The sequence below is a fragment of the Zophobas morio genome, unplaced genomic scaffold (assembly GCF_036711695.1).
Source record: "Zophobas morio isolate AGI-343-1 ecotype UQ-CSIRO unplaced genomic scaffold, CSIRO_AGI_Zmor_V1 ptg000024l, whole genome shotgun sequence".
In the NCBI taxonomy this organism is placed as follows: domain Eukaryota; kingdom Metazoa; phylum Arthropoda; class Insecta; order Coleoptera; family Tenebrionidae; genus Zophobas; species Zophobas morio.
The window spans coordinates 9,736,422-9,743,390 of record NW_026972129.1 but is presented as its reverse complement, the minus strand read 5'-3'; the positions used below and the strand labels follow the sequence as shown (position 1 = coordinate 9,743,390).

Sequence of the window (6,969 nt, the reverse complement as noted above, 5' to 3'; positions counted from 1 at the left end):
AGTGTTAAAAACCTATCTTCCGGTAAAAGAGAAGTCTTTTAAAAACGTCATATGGTAATGGCAGTAAAAGAAGCATTTGTTTTATATAAAGACGAATATCCAGATTGCAAGATACATATAAGTAAGTTCTACAGCATGAGACCTCAACATGTGTTATTGTCTTCTGAAACGCCTCATAATGTGTGCGTATGCAAATATCACGCAAATTTTAATTTTATTGTTGAAACACTTCATGAATCAAATCCTTTAAAACCCATATTAAACGCGTTATCGGTGAAAATCATCTTACATACGAGGAAATGCACACCTTGTTAGTAAGAATTGAGGCCGTCTTGAATTCGCGTCCAGTGACGTCACTGTCGAACGATGTTAACGATATGACGCCTCTTACGCCCGGCCATTTTTTAATCGGGCATCTTTTAACCGCCCCCATGGAGAGGGACCACACCGCCATTCCCATCAACCGATTGTCTCGCTGGCAATTGATCGAGGCTTGTCGCCAACATTTTTGGAAACGGTGGTCTACGGAATACCTGACCACGTTGCAAAATCGAAGCAAGTGGCGAAACACATCTGCAAGGATTCCGGAAGTTGGCACCTTAATAGTGCTAGCAGAAGACAATTTACCACCGTTGCAGTGGCAGTTGGGTAGAATTACTCAATTACACCCCGGCAATGATGGGAACGTGCGGGTAGTGTCGGTGAAGTGCAAAAGTGGCTTGATAAAAAGAGCAATTTCGAAAGTGTGCGCTTTACCAATGGACTAATTGCGCTAAACTTAAAGATTGTGGTGGTGATCTTTCGAACTCTAACTAGTTTTACGGTTTCATATCTATAAGACACGATACTTTCAAAAACAAAAACTTTATTCAAATTAAGTCGGACAGCACTATACTTGACGAATGCTGAGACTCGAATGCTCCCCTCATGGCCCATATCCACAGTGGAGTACCATGACATTGTTTATTCAAAACTGCGTCCAGTGCTGATCGAATTCCTTCCATGTGACTCATGGTCCCTTTATGAGAGAAATTCCTTACATATCAATATTTCTTGCTTTTTTTTTTACCTTTCGTGTATACATATATTGTACATTCTTCTTTAGTGTAAACTGTAACGCATTTATTTATATTTTTTTATCTTAAAACAATGTAATTGTTTCAAGGCGGGGGGTTAAGTTAGCGCTCCTGGCGGGGACATCTGTTCCGTCCCCTCCACTTTGAAATAAGGGTGGTGAGAACCACCAGGTAGAAAAAAGGGAAATAGGCACTGACTCACACACTTCTAGACTGTGAGGTCAAATATTCTTATTCTTTTTTGTATATACACTTATTACTATCAATACACTTCTATCCTACAAGTTCGCTGGACTTATCATTATACAACTTTGACAATTATCATAACTAGGATGTAATCAAAGTCGTAACATCCATAGATGTCAGTTTGAAATTCAAGCCTGCTTACGAAACTAGGTATGTTAATAGCTATAAATCCGTTGCAAAAATTGGACTTTTCATCAGTAGTAGAAATAAAAATATTTAAGTAAAATCTAAATTCTCTTCAATTAACAATTATAAATATGTAAAGAACGTAATATATTCCTAGGTCGTCTTGTTGTGGTTCATGGGGGGTCTGTAGAAGGTTTTGTTCAGAGAGCAGCCTTAGTTTTTCGGGCACGCACGACCACGGGAAACTACCACGGGCAAAATGAATGCCGAAAATAACTCAATGACATAAACCAAGTCGTGAATACTAAGAACCACTATTGGGAATGAGATGGTGCAATCGAAAATGCTAATGATGAAAAAATATTTTAGAAGAATCTCTTTTACCGGTAATGGAGGCACACTTGATATCTGGGCAAGATTTTGTTTTCCAGCAGGATGGTGCAGCATGCTATACCTCAAAAAAAGTACGAAATGGATGAAAGACTATGATATACCTTTGTTAGGGTTGGTTGCTAACAGTCCTGACTTATCCCCAATCGAAACTTTGTGGCACGAGATGAAAAAGTTGCTTTGGAGACATCCTGTCGGAACAATTCCAGAATTGAAGCAAAGGCTTCAAGAAATATGGGATTGTTTTACACTAGAATTTTGTCAAGGCTTAGTTAAAACTATGCCTCGAAGAATTTTGGATGTTATAAAGAAAAAAGGCGATGTTACCCAGTGGTAAACTTTGAATTTGTTTTTGTACCGATGTTGGTATTTTTTGCAGTTTGCTTATTTGTTGTTATTTTGTTCTTGTTATCAGTTAAAGGTGTTTTAACAGATATTTCTTATGACTAAGAGGTTTTAAAAGGGCTGTTACATGGATTAAAAAATGTTAACTTGACGCAATACTTGTATTTTTCTTCACTAAAATCGATTTTTTTTTTAAATTCCGCTTTGGGCTAACTGAGTTGGGAAAGGGCTCGTAAATACGGAATAAAATTGTACATGCTAACCGACCCCAATGGAATTATTTTAGAATTCATGGTGTACACAGGATCATTTGATGATTGCGGCGGAAAAGGTCACACTGAAAAAGTCGTTCTGCATCTTTTAGATGGCAAATTAAATGTTGGACACTCTTTATACATGGACAACTTTCATAATAGTCCGGCTCTTGCCAAAACGTTGCTGAAGCAAATCACTCATTGCACAGGCACAGTCCGCATAGACCGAAAAGACTGTCCAACTGAAGTCAAACAAAAAAATTAAAGCGAGGCGAAACCATTGCAAGATCAATTATTATCATATTATCCGTGTGAACGAAAGACTATAAGGTGGACAACTAAAGTTTTCATTCATATTCTTCAAATGATGCTAATAAATGATCACGGTCTTTACAATAAATACTCGGGTAAAAAAATGAACTTATACGATTTTAGAATTGCGGTAATACGCAAAATGCTACCAACACAAACTGTAGTCCAAGAAAATCAGCCAAAACTTGATGCACATTATTTGGTCAAGCGTGAGGAGAAAACCTCGTCTGGGAAAAATAAAGAGAAACGCATGTAAGACGTGCTACAAAAAGAATAAGCGCACGGATACAACACACGTCTGCCAGAAATCTCCAGGTTTACCAGGCAACTGCCTCGATTGTGCAACCCTTACACACGAATAATAGATTTTGGGGTCTATTCTGTAACCCATCTGTTAAATTTTAAAGTCCTCTAAAAGTTAAAATTTTAGATGCCCGCTAAAAATATTTAGCAGATGCACTATTCTGTAACAACATTTTGAAGCGGTCCGTTAAAAATAAATTTCTTTAGAGGTATCCTCTAAAATATGACGCATAATATTTGGCAACATTGCATCACCCCATTGTTACCCTGGGGTGATTTAGGGTTTTTATTTGCGCGCCATTTGTTAGTTCGAAATCGCTCAAAATGTCACGTTCACCGCGAACGACAAAAATCCAGAAAAATTTTATAATCAGCTATCTAGAAGACAACAGTGTTCTTTTCGGGGGTAAAATTAATCCAGTCCATCTCCCAAAAATTAATAAACAATGGGAGACGCTCGCGAACGAGCTCAATAAGATTGGTCCCCCCAAAACCATTCGTCAATGGAAAGATGTAAGTGGCATTTCTACAAACACAAGATTCTAGTTAATACTTTTCATTTTAATCATACCTAGACCGTGAGTGAGATGAAAACAAATGTGAAACGCAGGGCTCGGGAGATTAAATACGGCTTCACAGGTACGGGGGGTGGTCCCTCTGTGAAGCCCCTGAGTGAATTGGAGGAAAGGCTGTTGGCGTTAATATCTAAAATAACCATTGAGGGGGTTGATTTAGTGGAGGCTCACGGTAGTTGTGAAGAAGTTACCCCCGAAGCTGCTCAGGTATTAGACCCTCCTTCACCACCAATAGAAGAGGAGGGCTTTAATTTAGACGACATTCCTGTGGTCATCGCTACGGTATAAACGTTGTACTCAAATATTATGTTAATCATTCATACAATGTTTTCTTAGGAACCTGAGACGACACCTGAGCCTAAGACGCCGACAGCCTCCAGAAAACGAAAAAGATCGAAAGCGCGAGCACATACTGCTCTCGAGGCCCACGATAGGCATTTAGTGACTCTAGCTAAGTCAAATTTTGCAATTGCAAGAGCATTAAATAACTTAGCTAGGGCTATTAACAACGTTGGGAAAAAAATGTGATGTTTTGTTTAATAAATTTTTATTTTAAATTTGAAAAATGTCTTATTTTCAAATTTGCGACTGCGTAGAATTACTTTTGGACAGTAAGCTTGCGTGCAGAAATTATCTTGTCTGTTTTTAAACATATGGGACAGGCGTAGGTCTGGGCTGGGCGCAGGCGCCTCCAGTTTCCAGTGGTAAATTGTGTGTTTGTTGAAACCGACATTAAATTTGATTATTTCATTGAAAAGTATTAACAGAAGATAAGGAAATTAAGCCGTAGTAATACTGACTATCCAATAAAACTACAAAGTTATCTTTCAATTCAACATGGGACAGGATTATTTGTAAGATGAGGCTTGAGTATGTGTTAAACGAATAATAAAACTGATTGTTCCACGTTTTGTTTTCAAGACCTGTGAATTACTGAGCTATTGATGCTATGTACGTATATCTAAGGTTCCAAGGATTATAACTTTTCTGTGATCATCTTACAACAGTGTATATTCACATGGAAAGAGAATCGAGGGAGAAATGAACTAGTTATTATTGTTAAAATAATGAACAATTTCGTTTCGTACTACTTCTCCTCTCATATGCCAATTCCCTTGATGTACAATGTTGACTGGAATATTGTTATCGTCGTTGTGTTGATCAACTTCTTCGAAGATTTCTTCATCAGGCAGTTCATCTTTGTAAAAGCGTGCTATGTTGTGTAGCACTCCGCAGCTATAAATAATTTTACCAGCTTTTATGGGATCATAATTCAATACACGATGTTTAAGTAAGCACCGAAACCTTGATTTTAGTACTCCATTCAATTTTTCAATAATATTTCTAGTTCTTACAAGGTGGTGATTATAATTACTTTCAGGTGTGTTTTCTGGAGCATTTTCAAATGGAGTTAATAGAAAGGGCTGTAAAGGGTATCCAGAGTCTCCAATTATAAATAAATTAGAGCCTTGAATATACTGATTTTCCATAATAGCTTTGACATGTGAAGCTTGCCATATAGCTGAATCGTGAGTAGAACCAGGGAAGCGAGCGTTCATGTTTAATATATTATAATCGCTGTCCACAATTATTTGGCAATTTATACTATAATATCCTTTCCTACAGAAGTATGGCTGGATAATTTTCTGGTGGTGATATAATTGCAATATGGGTGCAATCAATAACACCCAAACATCTTGGCATGTTAAATTTGTCCATGAACCCTTCTACAACTTTATTCTTTGCATTTTGAGTTTGGGGAAATTTTATCCAATTAGTTAGTAAATGGTCGTAAATCACATTTGTCACTTGATCCAAGCAGCGACTCATTGTAGGTTGGCTTATTGCAAAATTATAATCATGGGCACTAGTTAGTTGATACCCGCCAGTAGCATAAAAGTGGAGGCTTGCAAGGAACTTCAATTCTAGTGGTACAGCTGTAATTCTTGGTCCTTGCTGTAGATAAGGTCTAATCATATCAATTATTACTCTTGTGACATCTTTATTAAATCGGAAGATTGTTTTGAATGTTTTGTTAGGAAGTTGGAATGGATTATTCATATCTCTAATTAATCTCTGATGAAGCCTAAATTCAGCTCTGTAGAATTTTGAAACCAAATAGGAGTATAATAATGTAGATATTTATGCAAAAATATAATTATTTACCTTTCCTCATCTTCAATAAATTCATCCACCAATATTTCTCCGGCAATATCGAAAAAAGCCATTTTATGAGCGTTTTAAAGGTGTTTTTTACTAAATATAAAAATTTCGAATACGCTAAACGTCAAAAACTTATGGCCGCTAAAATTTAAAGGTGATTGTTCCGACCCCTCTAAAATTTTTCATTTTAGAGGGCGATTTTAAAGGAATCTGTTAAATTTTAACAGGTTTTGAAGTTGGTGAATACCAAATCAATTTTAAGGGCCGCTAAAATTTTAAAGGCCTCTAAATTTTAACGGGACGGTTACAGAATAGACCCCTTTTTCTATTTATGTTTCGAATTTTTGATTATTTGAAGTTGCTTTTAGAGTTTCCTTTTTGCAATATAAGATACTGGATATGTTTTTGTTAATTTTTGTTTCTTTCATTATTCATATGAAATGTTGAAGCAAACTAATTTCTAAAATAACACGCTCCTGCGCGTTAGGCGACATGGGGTATGCAGTTTTCATTCCCAGTGTCAGTAATGCTCGGCCGAGTTATTTTTCCAAAATTTCTAAAGCTTGTTTTTTTTTGTTCAGTACAATTACTTGTTCATATGTTTACATATTTCTACAAAATTTTGAAAATTAGTTCAAAAACTGATCTGCCCCTTGGGGCTGATTGTTCCTAAAAGGTGGCAACGAATGTGTTAAAACTGGACTGGATCTCGACAACGGTTGTAGATTGGTCGGTCGTCCTTCTGCAGGGAAGCGTGTGTTAACTGGGCCCTGTCAAACTCCAGGAAAACATAAATATAATCGCAGACGCCGAATCTTCAATTCGGCGTCTGCGATTGGATTTTTGGCGGTTTCGACCGCACAACCAAGAACGTTTTCGTAGTGCCTGTACTCAATCCGGACGCACCAACATTACTGGGAGTTATCCATGAGTGAATACATCCTGGCAGTGTTGTAGTATACCATAAACTTATTAGTCGGATTGCTTCCACAATTTTATATATATTTTTTATAACAATAAAAATTACATCAAAGACATAACCCGCCATTTGTTTCTGCGGAAGCCGCCAAGGCTTCTTAATGAGATATATCAATTTTATTAATTGTTGAAAATGGCGTGTGACGGTTGTTCGAATTCGCTACGACAACTGGCGGTGAGTTGTGAGGATCAGAGGCGGGT

The 6,969-nt window shown here is 37.1% G+C and overlaps 1 long non-coding RNA gene across 1 annotated transcript; it reads left to right on the top strand.

Moving 5' to 3' along the window:
- The first annotated feature begins 4,343 nt into the window (after positions 1–4,343).
- LOC135135522 (uncharacterized) lies at positions 4,344–5,252 on the top strand. Its single transcript, XR_010281581.1, has 3 exons — positions 4,344–4,481; positions 4,549–4,918; positions 5,009–5,252. It is a non-coding gene; the product is annotated as an uncharacterized LOC135135522 (long non-coding RNA).
- The last annotated feature ends 1,717 nt before the right edge of the window (positions 5,253–6,969 follow it).